The sequence below is a fragment of the Pogona vitticeps genome, chromosome 1 (genome assembly GCF_051106095.1).
Source record: "Pogona vitticeps strain Pit_001003342236 chromosome 1, PviZW2.1, whole genome shotgun sequence".
In the NCBI taxonomy this organism is placed as follows: Eukaryota; Metazoa; Chordata; class Lepidosauria; order Squamata; family Agamidae; genus Pogona; species Pogona vitticeps.
The window spans coordinates 18,236,483-18,253,978 of NC_135783.1; the positions used below are offsets into that span (position 1 = coordinate 18,236,483).

Below are 17,496 nucleotides of genomic sequence, written 5' to 3' on the forward strand. Positions count from 1 at the left end.
CCCTAAACGTAAGGCATTAGAAGGGAAGACATTGTCTAAATCCATTGATGTGGATGCTGCACAGAGTTGGTAGATGTTTACAATTTTTTTAAGAGTGCAGTTTCCAAGATCCCACAGTCAGTGTTGTCGGAGAACATGCAGGTTGTGAGATTCTGGGAGTTCTGGTATAAAAAGAAAACCTCACATGCTTCCCACCTCTGGCGCTACAGAGTTTACAGAAGCATAAAGCTGAAAGAGGTCGTGGGAGGCAATATATTAACCCACCCCTTGTTCGGCTGAGGGAGGAACCTAAAGTGTAGGATGTGTCTGCACAATCTCTCTCGTACAGCTGTCCACTTTCAGCTTCAACACCTCCACTGACACACAGCACATTTCATCAGGCAATGCCCGTACTGGCTGCGTTGTTTTGGGAGGAGGAGTACAAAAAGGGAACATTTCCAAACTCTGGCTGATCCAATGCCTTACTCAGCGCAGGATCAGAAAAGTAGAATCCAGCCAGAGATCCATTCAAACCGTACTTAACTACAATACTTCCTGCAAAGGGAGGATTGCCTCACCATCTGAGGCAAGGCAATTCAGTGTCAAATGGCTCCTACCCACATTCAGTTAAAATGTGCTTCTTTGTAATTTCCAGGGAAGTTTTCAGTTTTACCCACCGGAATAACAAAGAACAGGCCTACTCCACTACCTGCCAAACAATCCTTCAGTTATTTGATGCCAATTACCACATCTCTCCTTAACCTTCTCCCCTCTCAGCTGTTTCAACTGTTCTTCAGTAGATTCCATTTCTAGTATTTCAGCTCGGGTCATGTGAGTTTGGGGAGACTGTGGAGGAATGGAGAGGAAGTGCTGGAGGTTTTGCAATCTGACATGCTGCCTTTGGTAGGTTTAGCTGGGAGGGACCTTTCTGGGCTTGGGTGACTGTCAATCTATCCAGCACTAACCAATTGTTCCTTCCGTGCCTCTGAACTGAAAGAGAGCCCCACCTCTCTGTGTCTCTTTCCTCCTCTTTAGAGTCTGTTGAAGTTTGTTGCTGAGAGCAGTCATGTTTGTCTATTTGTTGTTTGATCTGTTCAACTGTAAATCATGAAACCTTTTATTCTTTTTCCCTACTAATGTCTCAGAGTGAGTTATTGACACTGTAAGTGCCAGTTGATGAGAAAATGGGGTGGATTAATACGGGGAACTTAAAGCTATTCTTCTCTGTGAAACCCTGTACTTTTGCTGCACAGCTAGAGGAATTTAACCAAAAATTCTAAACGGTGCAATACATAGTGGTTCTTTGTGCTGAGTGAACTTGTTTTGTGTGTCCTTCTGCCTATGGAAGGAGTGGCTGCAGGCAATATCCTTGCTGGGGACAAGTGGTTTCATATCCTTTCAGCAGCAGAGGTTTGAATTCTCTAAATGTCTGCAACCTGGCTTCAAGCTCTGATTGTGATGCTTTAGTTATGACTTTGTTTTCTGTAGACAGATTCTAACGCAATCACCCTGTTAGACTATGGCCAATATCACAGACTCCGGGAATTCGCCAGTGAAAGGCAGGAAATGTTCAGGTTGCTTCTCTCTGGGGACCTGATGCATAGGTTGGGGAAATTACTTCTGGACTACAAATCTTATAATCCCCCACTGCTCATGCTAGCTGGTACCTTCTGAGAGACATTCTCAAGACATTCACATTTCCAAGTGCTGCACAAAACTTGTGTGATTCTACAACAGTTTGAACCAAACGTATTCTGTGCTGAATCAGACCAAATGCTTATCTACGGCAGTAGTTCTTCTCCCTTAATGGCCAGCCATATATATCACTACAGAAAGCCCATAAGGAAGATGTGTGTGAAATAGCATCACACTGTTTATATTGCCCAGCAGCTGATGTTAAGAAGACATACTGCTTCTGACACTGGAAGGAATATATGGCTGGCCATCATGACCAATAGCCAAAGCATCTTTTTACTCCACAGCATTCAAAGTGTAATTTTAGTGACTTTACATTTCTTGCCTTTAAACCTAAAAGCAGGACAATAGCTTGGAGGGATTTCAAGCCACTTCAGCATAGGGTGGATTAAAATCTCAATACATACATAAACAAAGGTCAAGAGGAATAACCTTGCATTTGATGTTCTGCACGTGGGGAAAGCCAGCAATAGAACAGAAAGATTTCTACAGGATCTGTGTGAAAGGAAACTTATCAAGATGCAGAATAGAAAGGAGCAGCCTTTTATACATTTGTTTTGGAATGCTGACTATGCCATTTAAATATGCATATACTGTAGAAGGTACAAATCTTAGCTTTGTTCATTTATTGTTCTCTGCAGTATGCTGGCTGGCATGCAATGTTTAATTTTGTGGTTTCGCCCCTCTGTTTTCTAGCTCTGTTCCACTTTAACTGAAGTTATGACAACTTGTCAGAACTGGGGAGGCAAACAAAGGGCAGAGGAGTGGAAGCAAAAACATGTATAAATCCAGGTTTTTCTTAACTGTCTTTGCAGGCTCTTAAAACAAACCCTCTGAAAAGAATATCTTAAAAATGATCTTCCAGAAGTAGTTGAAGGAGCCATTTCTAAATGTGCCACTAAATCCTTTAAAAATGATGGGGTTTCAAGGAGAGCTTGCAAAAGGTGTTTTGAATTACAATGGGGGCATCCTGGGAGTTGTAATCCGCACATATGCAAAAATAGGCGATACCTTTATAGATCACTAAAAACTACCATACAATCCATGAGCTTTCATGAATCAAAACACCACATCATCAAGTCTGTTCCAGTGGGAAGAAAAAGTCCAAATGTTTATGGCAAGATGGGTTTTGCCAGGAATGTTACAATTAGATATAAAGTTCGAAAGTTCTTGGCAAGATAGAATTTGCCAGGCATGTCTCTCTTAGATGTAAGTCAAGAAATAGTATGGTTGCTGTTTGTGTGGTTACAGCTGAGACAGATATGGGCTGAGTATAACCACCCAGTTCTCTAAACAAAGGCCATGCACTTGCACACACCTCCCCATTGGGCCTTTCTTTGCTTCTGCTTGGCCAGAGGAGGGGGATGGACACAAAAAAATGTAGTCTAACGGGATCATTTTCTAAAATTTCATTTGAAGGGGAAAACACACGCAGCAGTGTTGCTGTGAGCCTCAGGCCAGTTTGCAAAAAATGTATTTTCTAGAGATTCTGTAAGGCGGCTCTGTATTATTTTTGTTATGTGAACCACATTGTCTCCATGTGATTTGTGGTGGACATCCTCCACGGGGATGCACTGCCCTTGGCTCACAGAAACATTTCAAAAACAAACATGAAAAAGGGGAAAAACAAAGCAATGCTTTGCATCGGCTTGAAATATTTCCACAAAGCTATGCAGAAGACAAGAGAAAGGAAGGGAAAGGAAAGGATAACATCTTTGCAATTGTTTTAAAACCACACTAGGACGAGTTACTTTGGGGTCTAAAACTGTTAAGAGTTTTTACAACTTTGCATGCTGCCTGGAGAAGGTGAGCCTGGGAGGGACCTTTCTGGGCTTGGGTGACTGTCAATCTATCCAGCAGTAACCAACCATTGTCTCCTGCCTCTGAATTCAAAGACAGCCCCGCCTCTGCTCAGTGTTCTTTACCTCTTGAGTCTGCTGATGTCTGGTTGTGGAAAGCAGTCATGTTTGTCAGTTTGTTGTTTGATTTGTTCACCTCTAAGGATTGAAACCTTAATTCTTTCTCTTACAAATGTCTCCGAGTGAGCTATTGAGAGTGCAAATGCCAGTTAATGAGGAAAGGATGGACAACTTGGGGAAACTATTTTGTTCTGTGAATCCCTGCACTTCTGCTGCTCAACTAGAGGAACTGAACAAAAAATATTCAAAAGTCTGCAAGAATAACTAACATGCTAACTGGGGTATTCTTGGAATTAAAGCTCCAAATTGTGTTGTGAGGTGAGACAGAATCCTCTTATACATGTTTGGTACACAGGATGGATGGATGAATCATGACTTCATGGGCAACTTATTTATTTATTTATTTATTTATTTATTTATTTATTTATTTATTTATTTATTTATTTATTTATTTATTTATTTATATCCCGGCTATCTAATCAGTTGAGATTACTCTAGGCGGCTTACAACAGCAAAAACAACAACAATATAATTAAAAGCAATTTTACATAGAAAAACTTTCAACAAGATGGGGCAGAACTAGGGAGTGGAAGAAAAGGGGAGATCAGGAGCTGGCAAAGGGGAAGGCCTGCCGAAACATCATTGTTTTTAGTTGTTTAAACTTAACATTTAAACTCGCATATTCACCCACCATATGGATTGTGCACAAGTTTCTTCCCATGATATAGTGGGATATATCCACTTGAAGCTACATGTTTTTTTCTGCTATGGTAAAACTGTGAGATATAGGTGCTCACCCATAGCCACACCTCAGAGAAGAATCCAAAAGGGAGGCAGATCATCTTTATCAACAAACCAGTTCTAACACTTCTGACATCCAAGAGAAGCAAGTCTTTCCTAAAAGTCAAATGTTTTAATTTACCCTTAGGTAGACTGCATTGCAACAAGTGTAGCTCATGACAATGAATTGTTGCTGAGAAAATTCCATCGCTCTCTCGTCACTGAACACTGCCACTTATCTCAGAGGAGAAAAGGGAGTGAGAAAAGTATATTAAATGTGTCAATTATCGATGGTATCACAAGGACCTCAAAAGTCCTGTCTCCACTACAGCCCTGGTTACATTTTATTAAGTTATTTTCCATGAATTATACTGTAAACATGAATTATACTGTAATTTATCAGCAACGGTTTTGTTCAAATGGTAAAAATTACATTAAATCCAGGCTGTCTTTCTTTCCATGTCTTCTTGGTCACTCTGCCCAATTTCAACTGCTAATTGACTAACTTATTAATATACACTAATGCTAGCTAACAGATTAGGTCTTTGAAGATGGCCCTTCATAACTCTGGAACTCTCTGCCTCATGAAACTTTCCCTGTCCTCTTGTAAAGTGTATCTGTACTTTAAAATTTTGTATCAATGTGATGCCACTTTTACTGCCAGTATAAACAAACAAACAAACAAACAAACAAACAAATAAAAAGGTTTGTTTTACCATCACTGTGAGAGATGACAGAAGGCTTTCATGTTCATTTACTTTTGTTTTTCAACAAAAAGTGCTGTCTTTGTTTCAAAGTCTTCTAGAGGATATGAAGTCACTTCTTATGAAGTCACAGAAGGACAACAGAAGAAAGTGTTTCATGAGGGTGGTCCTCCCGATCTTGTCATTTATTTATTAAGGAAATATCTATATTGTTTTCATTAAAGTATAGTAGTGCAACAATAGAATTGATCAATAGATCAACAAAATACCTCATTCTCAATAATAACTGGGGTAGCTAGCTGCACTGATAATCAGACAGTCAAAATATATTTTAAACTACGGTATCTGTGGAAATATTCCACAGTAGAGATCTGGCCCATCTGAAGAGGATAAGCTATACAGGCAAACTCCCAAATTCCAGAGCTTCAGAAACTTAGTCTTTGGCTTAAAATCCACAGACTTTCCTAACCAAACATCCCTGAGCAAGCGGAAAGTTAATAAAATCGTAGAATCATAGAACTGTATAATAGGAATGAGCCCCAAAGGTCAATGAATTTAACCCCTGGTGAAAGAAATTCATCCTCAGGTAGAATGTCCAAAAGATAGCCCTTCAAGAGCTCTGGAACTCTCTGCCTCATGAGGCTTTTCCTGCCCTCTCTTAATGCACCAGATTCGTTCATGATGTAGGTTTAGAGTCAATCTAAGTATACAGTAGGACCCCATTCTGTTCCATGATCTACTACCACGGGTCCCTGAAACTGCAGATAGTAGCCAACCCTATATGCAACATACAAGGAGGCAGGATAAAGGCCACAAGGGGAGGTGGAACAAAGATCACAAAGCCTGCCCCCTTATATGTTGCATATAGGGTTGTGGTAAACTGTAGATAACTGAAACTGCAAATTCCAGTCCTGTGGATGCAGAGGTCGTACTGTATATATATTTATACAAATAAATGTTTTTGCAAATCTACCTGATGGAGCTGAAGAAAGATTTCTCAGTTTTAATCTGAATGAGATGGATATTAAATGTTCCTGTTAAGTAAATAACGCAGAACTCCTGCATATAATTCAAAGTGAAGGGGATAACAACCACCCCTAACATACCATGGAATATTGGGCAATAGTTTACACATCACTCTTGATTATAAGGTTTAGAAAACAAAACAGACCCCACTGGGTTGAACAGCAGATGCGGCCAACGGCATATGGTACTGTATAACCCTCTCTACTGCTTCCCCATACGTCTAAGCGCCCCCACCCCCACCTTTTATATGAGTGTGTTTAGTAGCATCCAAAATAAGAGACAGGTCCACTTGTGTTTGCTATAATTTAATCTTATAAAAGAGTTCTGTTTTCAACAATAAACTCAATGTCTGCACTGTGATTCTGCCCTTCCTGTTTCAATTCATGACCATCTTCCTCTTAAGGCCATGGTTTCAAACAATGTCTTTTTTTTTTAAAGGGGGAGGGAATATTTAACCTTTTGTTCCTGCTGATGTCCCTCCTGCCATGCACAGAGAGAGGGGAGGTCTGATTGTTATAAATGGAAGCTTCCCATTGCAAAAAGCATGGGGAGGGGCAACTTTGGACAGAATGCTTAAAACCCCTTGTTCATTTTTGCCAGCCGCCTAGCACAAGTGGCATGTCCCCAAATTTGTACTCTGGGAGGCATTTCTACTCAATGGAAGCTCCTGGCACAGAGAGCTAGAGAAGACGAAAACATGATTGAGAAGGCCCTCTATTAGCCTTTCCCAAGCCTGTGCCCTCCCACCGGGTTTAACTAAAACCTCCAGCATCTTCGGCTAGTGTAACCAAGTTGAGTGGGGATGTTAGGAGTTGTAGTCCTATACATTTTGTGTCATGTAGAGAAAAAGCAGTCTTACGCCACTGTCAGGCTGAAGGCCTCTTTCTTCCATGCCACCAGTGAATGCTACAGAAACACTGCATGGAAGTCAATGCTTTGAAACAAAAGGGGATTCTTTCATGCTCGCTTTGGGCAGGCAGATTTTGGTGGACTTTGATGGGAAAGGTATTTTCATTACAAGTAATTCAAAACAATACAATCTTGCCAATGTGATTTCTTGCATGTTTACAAAACTCTGTTTTCCTCCCTGTATTTTTGCCTAGGTTCTGTGGTGCTGCTCAATGTGTCACTGCCTTGAGGCACTTTGACTTTGTCTGCTACCACGTCTCATCCTTTACCTTGCTCTGTCTTTGGCTAGAAGTAGTGGTATTTGTGAAAAGAACTTCTGGCTCAATTGTCTCCTTTAATATATAAAGCAACTTAATAATGTCAGGATCGCTTTATAATATGATTGGCAGAATGCAGTAGCCTGATGCTGGCCTCATGACTAATGAAGGAGAAATAATCAGTCTGGAGCATAGGATTGAGGCAAAAAAGAAAATGTACTACATATTAACCGTAGGTCAGTGAAAGAAAGCTGGGTAGCTACATGGGGGAACGTCTTCTTTTTACGCAACAGCTGCCTGGAAAAGGTGTGGCTGGGAGGGACCTTTTTTTGGCGAGGGTGACTGTCAGTCTATCCAGCACTAACCAATTGTTCCTTCCCTGCCTCTGATTTGAAGAAAGCCTCACCTCTCTGCTCCATCCTTCCCACTTTGTTCTCTGTTGGGAGCAGGTCGTTGGTTGAGGCCTGTTTGCTGAAAAGCAGTTTATCATGTTTTTAGTTTGCTATTATCTGCTCGCTGTAAGTAAATGACCCCTTTATATTCTGTCTTCTTACAAATATCTCAAAGTCATTGAAGCGGTAAGTGACAGTTAATGAAAAATAGGTGTGGATTAATCTGGGGACGTTGAAGCTATTCTGTTCTGAATCTCTGCACTTGTGCTGCTCAGTTAGAGCAGTGGTTCTTAACCTTGGGTTACTCAGGTGTTTTTGGACTACAACTCCCAGAAGCCCTCACCATCAGCTGTGCTGGCTGGGGTTTCTGGGAGTTGCAGTTCAAAAACACCTGAGTAACCAAAGGTTAAGAACCACTGAGCTAGAGGAATTTAACCAACATTCAAAACACAACAACAGAGGCCTCATACTCTGTCCCTTGCCTTTCAAGAATTATCTCGGGAAGGTCTAAAACCCCGAAGCGTCACTGTCAGTCAGTAGAGACAACTCTGAGGTAGACCAAAGAACTGACACACACCAACACTTCAAAAGACAGCATTCCAATGTTCTAGACTCTAGAGGTACTTGTGTCTGAGGAGGGTAATGTTGGAGTTCTATTTGCAATCTTGCATGCTGTCTGTAGTGACTGGGATGGGCTTTTCTGGGCTAGGATCATTGTCTATCTATCCAGCTCTAACCAATCATGCTTTCCAGCCTATGAAATGAAAGAGAGAACTGTCTCTTCTGAGTATCCGCCCCAACCCCACCTCCACCACAGGAAGGCATTGAAAAATGTGTTTTGCCACCTGCAGCCTGAAACACTACAGTCGACCCTGTTGTGTTGGAACACCATCTTACTCTCTTCCCCTATGGGCAGATGAGACTTTAAGCTAGATCAGACCATGTGGCTACCAAGCACAGCACTGAGAGGATGACAACAGGGCCTCTTTTTGATTCTCCAAATTCCGGGCGAAACCTTTTTCTGCACCCTGTGGAGATTTTCTGAAATCTCTTGAGATCTCTTCAAATTAAGGTAGTCAAAAGTGAGCAAAGGTTCTTCCACTGAGCTATGCGTCTTTCCCTTTGGGATTTTGGGGAGGATACAGCCCTGTGTTGATAAACCCTGTGCACTGATTGTTATTTATGGGGTGGATACTAACAAGACATGCAAAAGTATTTGAGTCCATTCCATTCATGTCCCTAGGGGCTGAGGGATCCATTCCTAGGTCTGAGAAAGAAAAAGAGATGGGAATAAAGGCCAGTTTCGTGGGAAAAAGACAGAAATAGGGGTTAGTTACATTTCCCTGCTCTTAGCTGTAGAAATAGAAGGCAAGAAACAAAGGTGTCTCTTCCTGTTGTGTTTGAGGATGGTGAGAAATGTCAGAAAGTCTCGTAGAGATAAGGAATTTTTTTTTAAAAAAAACCCTACAACTTCCAGAATACTTCAGTTGGCTGATTTATTCTGAGTCATACTTCAAAAAAGTAGCGTCCCCTATTTCTAATTGTCTAACATCATATAAGTGTTGTTTCCCAGTAAAAAGAGGAATTCAGGCTGATCCCCCTAACTGTGCCCACTCAGAAGTAAGTCCTATTTATTTTAGCCAGAATTTACTTAGAAGAAATATGATTAGGACTTCAGGTCTATCATTCAAACATTTGGTCATCTTCTGCAAAATTTTCTAGACATCTTGGCCTTGAAGAAGTCAAAATCTGACAGTTCCTGGTCTGAAGGACTGGATCTCACTGGAGAGAGGTGGGAGGATGAAGGAGAAATGGATTTTGAAAGTATATGCCCTGTTTCCCTAAGACCTAACCTGAAAATAAGCCCTAGTATGATTTTTCAGGATGCTTGTAATATAAGCCCTACTCCAAAAATAAGCCCCAGTAAAGTGAAAACCTGCCCTCCACCATTGTGCAGCAACCAGAAGAAGTTATTGTATTTGAATAAATGTAGATCGTTGTACATGCAAAAAATAAATCATCCCTTGAAAATAAGCCCTAATGCATTTTTTTGGGAGCAAAAATTAATATAGGACCCTGTCTTATCTTCAGGGAAACATGGTAGAAAGCCACCCAGTGAGTTTAGGCAGGATGGAGACATAAGATTTAAAAGCAGCTGTCCTAGGCATAAGATTGTAATCCTGAACAGACTTTCCTGGATGTCAATGAAATCAGTGGGATTTAACTTCTGAGTATATGTATGTAGTATATGTAGTTAGCATCTCTCTGTTAATTTCTGGAATTTACAAGGCAGTTGTATCTTGAATTTAGCCGTAATTTTTTTTTCTAATCTGTGTGTTTCATAGAATAGAAATGCACTGATGTACAGATGAAACTCATCTATGTTACTTTTCCCACCCCGTTATTACCCAATAGTCTTGTTAAGATACTAGAAGTTTTGATTAGGGTGGTAATATTGGAAGAGACAAAAGACCTGCAGTATTAGATTTTAAGACTGTGATCACACAACAGGTTTGAAAAAAACAAACAATCCTTAGTTTTCCTTTGCATAACTATATTTGTGGAACTGGTAGGATTAAACAAACAAACAAATATTTCAACATTCTGAAAATGAAATGGTTTGAAGCCATTGGTGTTGGACGCATGCCTAGTTATATTTAGAGGTAACCCAATGCAATCCCAGATAATCCCGTCATCAATATCTTCAGTCACACTAGCGGATCTTCTCTATGTAAATCTTAGTCTTTATCCAACTCATCGAAATTCACTCCAAACAGACACAGAAACTCTGGGGATAACCTGGGGTGCTTTCTCGTTTGTACAGGAAGGGAACTTTCCCCCCAAGGTATACTATATACCAAAGTCAACGTGCTACATCTAGGAGATGCCAGTTTTCCAGATTTCTAACCAGGTTTGACACACTCAGGTCTAAAATGACAGAGCTCCCAAACTACTTCTTAAGCCTCAATTTAAGCCTTTCAGAAATGAGCTCATTTGACCCCTACAAATTATCTCAGCAATACAGCCAAGCTATCCGTTTTGATCACTGTCTCAAATTTTAGCCCACAGACAGACAGACATGTTCCTTACTAATTCTGAAAGGCAGGTTTTGTGCAGAACAAGAGTGTGCAATTTTTACTTTACCATTCTAGAGATGTCTTGCTAAATATATATTCTTGCTCACCACTCCTGCACAGCTCTCCAGATCTCTCCTTAGATAGAAAGTTAGTGACACTGACCATGGGATGCGCACAGCTGTTTTGAATGGATTCAGTCTTTCACAACACCAGAGTGTTGATTAAAGCCATAGGAAGTTCTTTGAACAGGATGCAATCAACAGATCTGCATTAAGAAATGTGCACTTGACTGCCAAGAGAAACATCATTGTTTACAGAAAGCTCTTTCTACAACCCTGTGGCTTGCTCCATATACACATGCCGTGTTCAAGTAGACACACTGCTTAAAATGAATGCAAAGTACTCTAAACACTCCAGATGCTTATACTGTATCTTTCCACTAAAATGCAGAGGGAACAGACAAAAATGACACACTGGCTGGTGTGTGACTTATCATTAGTGCTGATGAATTAGATGAGACAATTCAGAAATCATATCTGATATAATAATAATAATAATAATAATAATAATAATAATAATAATAATAATAATAATAATAATAATAATAATAATAATAATAATAATAATAATAATAATAATAATAATAATAATAATAATAATAATAATAATAGTAATAGTAATAGTAATAATAGTAATAGTAATAGTAATAGTAATAGTAATAGTAATAGTAATAATAATTTTTAAACTTTCCTGCTTTATCCTCCAGGAATGTAGCTCTTTCTCTTGGGCAGAAGCCCTGATCAGAAACTGTAGCCAAGACCTCTATCTTACTGAACCCCTGAAAGCTTCTAGTGTAAATGCTGTACCTCTTGGCATTACTGAAACCCACACATACACCAAAAGTAACGGAAATGAGATTATTTCTCCTTCCCCACCCCACTTACCGCAATCAAGTCTCTGTGGCTCTGCGTGGGGCTGAAAGGAACAAGAAACTCATATGATCGCTTCTCTAAATTCCCCAGAAAGAAAGGAGTTTGGACGCTCGTCCTTTAAGTGGCTCTAAACATGGTTTGCATAGCTGGATAGCAGCTTATCTCTGCTTTTCTGCTCTTGCTTCCATACATGGATCTGTTCCCAACAGTAACTCCAAGCTGTCGAAAAGAAGCTATCTGGCAGCTTTCGGCTTCATCCAACACATAACTGATTAAAAAAAGCGCTAATCGTTCTTCCTGGCACCTTTAGTCCACGGCATAAAGCCTCTTCTTTGCCTCTTTCCCCCCCTCCCGTCTTCAAATCAACTGAAACACAAACTATTCCTTTTCATGGCTTGCTAGAACAAATCATTTGAGACTCATATATGCAACCATGAAAAATTGATGCTTAGGCTTACAGTGTGCTTAAAATGGCTTCAATCTCCAGTGTATCTCTCAGCCGGTTGGCTGCTTCTTCTCAAAATATTTGTATAGTAATCATCAAGACCCACTAAATATACATGGAAAAGACAGATTTTCAATCTCCTCTCTTTTTTTCCCCACAAAGTTCCCAGCAGTTTGTTTCCCCTATGAATACCTTTTATATTTTCCTTAGAGGTCAAGAGTTTGTTTGTTAAGTCACTTGGAAGGGCTTCAAGACAATATACATCATGTCTGTCATGAGGAAAATTTAAGAGTCACATATTTGTGGAGAGAGAAGGAAGCGCAAAGGGAGAAGCACGACTGCGAGGCTCCCAGATTAGTAACAATAGTGGTTTATAAGAGCTGGCGCTACTATCATTACTGTAGGACTTGTGTTATGATGGGTGAAACTTGTTTGCCAATTCCTTCTGCTTTCCACTCCACTCAGCTTCCCCAAATACTGACACTAGAATAATCTTATTAGGGCACAAAGGAAAGTTTCCAGGTTTCCAAATGTTAATGTCCCAAATCCAGAGCTTGGCAATGTTGTTATTCAAATACAACTGTCAGAAGCCCCTATCTTAAAAGTCCCCAAGTACATTTATACATAATTACCAGAGTTTAAATAGAAATCCTGTGTATCTCCTCCTAATGAGGCATAGGGTAACCAGGCAACCAGTATGCCTGCTTGGGATCAAACCAGATAATACCGTTGAGCCCATTTATTGCAGAGGTGCTCCCCCAAGTGGTGACAGATGTTAGTCTGCCACAGCATGGGATTTTTCCTTACCTATACATCTTGCATTTAGAGTGCTTTATTTTGTGATTGACTCTTGGTGGAAGGTAAACATAGGCTTAATTTGTGATTGGTGGTGGACATATCTGTGAAAAACTCCTACTGTGGGAAGGAAATTGGAGGGAATATGCACTCCCCTTAACATTTAATTTGACATCTTATAAGACATCTCCATGTCTTAACCTAGCTAGACTACTTCAAGTCCCCCTCCTTTCTTAGCTTTTTTTGTAAGCTTTAAAGTAATTCTGGGCAGAACAGGCCCTCAAACAGACAGTACCTCCAAACAGAGAATTATTCCCCGACATTCTGGAAATAGGGGATCATCCACATATGTAGCAAAGTACATGGACATCTTAGAGAGGTAAGAAGATCAGAAGATTTTCAGAGTCTTTGGTAGATAGCCAGCACACATTCCAGGGAAACTCCATTCAACTTGCTTAGTTGCCTGTAGGCTTCGTCCTGGTTTCCACCACTTGCTTATAACATTTCTGTGCAGAACTAGTATTTCTTTTTCTCCTTTGTGAAATGAAACATGCATTTATATGGATGCACACATACAAACAGAACAAGCGCAGAAGGATAAGCTGAATGATTAAAAAGATGGAGATAATGCCTCTGATGTTTAATCCTCATTCAGTGAGGCAGCGTTTATTGCAGTTTTGTACAAGTATTGCACAATTTGCAGAAAACATCATTCCCACAAATGCAATAACTCTCCTCAGCAAAGGCAAGAAATATTTTACCATCCCAGGAGAAATGGTAACTGAGCAGGGGGTTGGACTTGATGACTTTATAGGCCCCTTTCAACTTCACGATGCTATGATTCTAAAAACGTAGCTTTTCATTCTGAAGGCAAGCAAGGGATTTACACATAAGTTGCCCTTGAGCATATCAAACTCATCTGTGTCTTCATGACTAGGTTTTTGGAAATGGAAATTTGGAACTGCACAATAGTGATTGCAATTTGTACACATAATACACATTAGTACTGCACACCTGTATGTTTTGTTTGTGTACATGTGCTTTGTTGCCCAGCGTAACATTCTATGACATGCAAAAGCTTCAACAGAGTGAAAGAAGACCCTCAGAACCAGAAATTTGATAGCAATGAGGCAGACAACTTTTATTTTGAAGCTTCTTTCTTCTAAGATTGTTTATTCTCATATGCACTTGTCCCAAGTCTCCATTTCCAAATCAGTTGGCTTTTGTTCTTAGAGATGGGCATGAACTGCAGTTGGGTGGTTCAGCCCAATCCAGTGCGGAGCCCACACAGGTGCTGCTCTCTTCCTTCTCCTGCCTCCTCTGTGTGCTTGCCCATTCCCCAGGCAAAGTGCACACTTCCCTCATCCACATCGCTACCCACTGACAGCTACCCACTGAGACAAGGAGGTAAAGCAGGGAAACCCACAGCTCTACCTTTTGATGGGCGGCCGTTGGAGGAAGTGGAGAAGGGAAGCACACACTGCCATCTGTGAGTGGGTGGTTGTGCTGAGGAGATGGGGAGGGAAGCACATTTCACCTGAGAAATGGGCAGGCGTGCAGAAGAGGCAGGAGAGGGGAGCGTGTATCACCCATGGAAGACCTGTTCGAGCGCCAGACAGAACTCAGCTGAACCGCCAAACTGTGGTTCATGCCCATCTCTATTTGCTATGTAATTGGTCATCAGAAGATTACATTGTCTTCATATGAATGTCTGATTTCTCAGGCATGCAGTTCTGAAGTATTTGCATGACTGCAGGGAAAACATTGTAAGAGCAGAAAATACACATTTTCCTTCATGTTAGATTTAATAACAACAACAATAATAATAATTTATTGTCATTGAATGTATATACACCATATACACATACAATGAAATTCACAAAGAACACTCAGAGACCAGACTGAAACACACCCAACCTCATAACAATCCTAAAACCCAGAACCCCACCTAAGAGCACACAGTATCCACACAACATACAACACAACAGACCAAGCAAAGCCAGTACATGCTTTCCTCCTTCAATAGCTATTATGGCTTTGCAAATCCCTCCCTTTTGTTTCTCTAGGACCCTTACCTGCCTTTCACCAAGGCCCTGAGTTGTCTAATTCGTTTTGTTGCCTAAGGTTACTTACAATGGTTTACAAAATACTAGCCATTTACTGCAGCAGCCAGTGTAAAAGTAAAATACTTCTTTGCCACATTGCCTACTCTCTGGTTGCTAATTTTCATGTGCAGCATGCAGTGGCCTAGTTCAGAGCTTGTAACTACTGAAGACAAATCAGCACTGAGTAGATTGATAGGATGGCAAAAGATTAATACAGTATAAGAAAACCCAGTTTTGGATAGTATAGGAGCAAAAAAGATATCTAAGCATGGTTAGGGTTAGCTTTGGTGTATGTAGGTCTATGTTCTTGCCTGTCAAATAGAAGAGTGAAAGGGAACAGGAAATTACCTGAGAAGGAAAAAGGAAAAATATCTTAGAACTCACAACCCAAATATAGATCTAGAGAAGGCAAGAGAGAGACCTGGGCCCATCTGATTGTCTGTTTGCCCATCCCTATCTCCCAGGTTCAGAACAACTGTTCCATGTATTGCTGCTCTATTTCAACACCAGCTAATGGGAAAATAATCTACTGTTGTTCATCTGTTGTTTACCCATATGGCTGCTTCCTTCTGTTGAAGAAAAATCTTGAAGCAGCCTTTGTTTCTTTCTACTCTCTTGCTTGCCACAATGGAAATTGTGAAGAAAACAATTTTCAAGCTGCTCTACTCCTGACATACAAGTTTAAAATAACCACATTAGACTGGTTTTTAAGCCCAGTCTGCCCGACTCATAAATACAAAGGGAAATGTTCCCTAGTCCATTTTACAGTAAAATATTAAGTGTGCTGGCTTTGGCATTCTGGGAATTGTAGAAGGGAAAAAAGTTTCCAGGTTTCTGCAGTTTTGGTCCCTGTGCAACCCTCCCTCACCATACAAAGCTTGGGTCTGTTATCAGAATTTGCACTTCACTAAGGGTCAAGCTAGACTGGACAATCAATCTGTGCTTATGATTGGAATGTCCTTAAATATAAGATATCTGTTTGCCCTAGCTTGAGCTTTTCTTACCTCTGTATCTTGCAAATTAGCTTGCTGTTTCATGATTGGCCATAAGGAGATAAGCACAATCTTAATTTGCATCGCTTGGGCACCGAGGAAGCCCTGTTGTCGGAAGATGAAAATGGTATCAGCTTTTAAATAGGAGTTGAGTGTGTTGTTTAGACTGACAACAGAAGACAGCACTGCTGGCTAGGAAAAAGAAGCGATGGGGAGGTAAGCAGCAGGTGTGGGGAGATTTGACTCTTCATTTACAATGTGATGCAGAAGAAGCTGTCACATGCTGTTTGATTCTCACAGCCGCCATCTTGTAAGATACCATCCTTCTTACTGCTGTTATGCTGTGAGGAACAGTGTAATGTTTTACGGAGTAAAGAGGTAATGGAAGAGCCAAGTCAGATTTTCTCATATGTGGCAAGTGAGGACTGAAACAGTTTTGAAAACAGTTTCCACATAACACAACATAATCATTCAATTGAGCTAAACCCAAAGTCAGAATAACATGATGAAATCCATACTCCAGAAGATGGACATAATGTTAAATTCCTTGCTGTTTCCTTTCCTGACTTTTGTAATGTGTAAAACTGTAAGAGGTATGTCTAAACTAAAGTAGTGATCTTGCACACCACTTAATAGAGGACAGCTCCCTATTCTTTTGTCTGGTTTCTTATGCCTGGTTTAATAGGAGAACGGTGGAAAGGTACTGCAAGAGCTTTCAAATTCCTCATGTCCCAGTCTTCACCACAGCGAGATATGTTTCTAAGCTTGGAAAAGTTAGTTTTTTGGACTAAACTCCAGGATGTTCACCTAGCATGACCACCATTCTGCTGTTGAGGGAAATCTGTGAGTAGAAAGCCCCCAAAAGTAACTTTTATAAGCTTTACTATTTTTATTGCAGCTGGAGTAACTGTTTCTAAATTTGCATGTGTATATATCAAGTTATGCATGCATTTTTGGTGCAAAATCTGAGTATTCTTTCTGCCAATGTGCAAGTAGCAAGGATGTATGAATCTGTGTGTTTCCTTCTGTTGACCTTTTCAGTTTTTCAGCCAAATTATCACTTTGCCCTGTTTGCAAATCAGACTGGGGAAAAAAATCTTTTTCAGCAAAGAAATATGTTACATATTTTCCTACATATTTTTCCTAATTTATCTCTGTATGCATTTTTCTTATACTTCCCACTGAATAAAATATGGTTTTGTTGCACATTTTTCAAATATAGGCGTTTTTAGTCATACATGACTGATGTCTAAATCAAGGTGCATTCCATTCTTTGGTTAGTCTGAAGAAGTGTGAACTAGCTGTTTTTATAGGAAACACAAAATTCAACTAATATTTTCTGCCTCACTTGTAAATGACCATCTATCAGAATTGATGATAGGTAACAAAATCTTAACTGAATCTAATCAAACTTTTAAAAAAAAACCATAACTGTATTTGATATTGAAATCCACAAACTATATTTAATTCTGTCCATATCAGTGTAAAG

General features: G+C 40.1%; 1 protein-coding gene and 1 long non-coding RNA gene across 7 annotated transcripts in view; one reads left to right on the forward strand and one right to left on the reverse strand.

The window, feature by feature from the left end:
- Positions 1-12,725, reverse strand: part of SLC8A1 (solute carrier family 8 member A1) — a 342,233-nt gene extending 329,508 nt beyond the window's left edge. For all 6 annotated transcript variants that reach the window (XM_020794736.3, XM_072988572.2, XM_072988587.2 and 3 more), the window contains exon 1: positions 11,683-12,725. The gene's annotated coding sequence lies outside the window, so the exon portion shown is untranslated. The remainder of the gene's footprint in view (positions 1-11,682) is intronic.
- Positions 1-17,496, forward strand: part of LOC140704041 (uncharacterized) — a 117,736-nt gene that overhangs the window by 35,841 nt on the left and 64,399 nt on the right. The window lies entirely within an intron of this gene.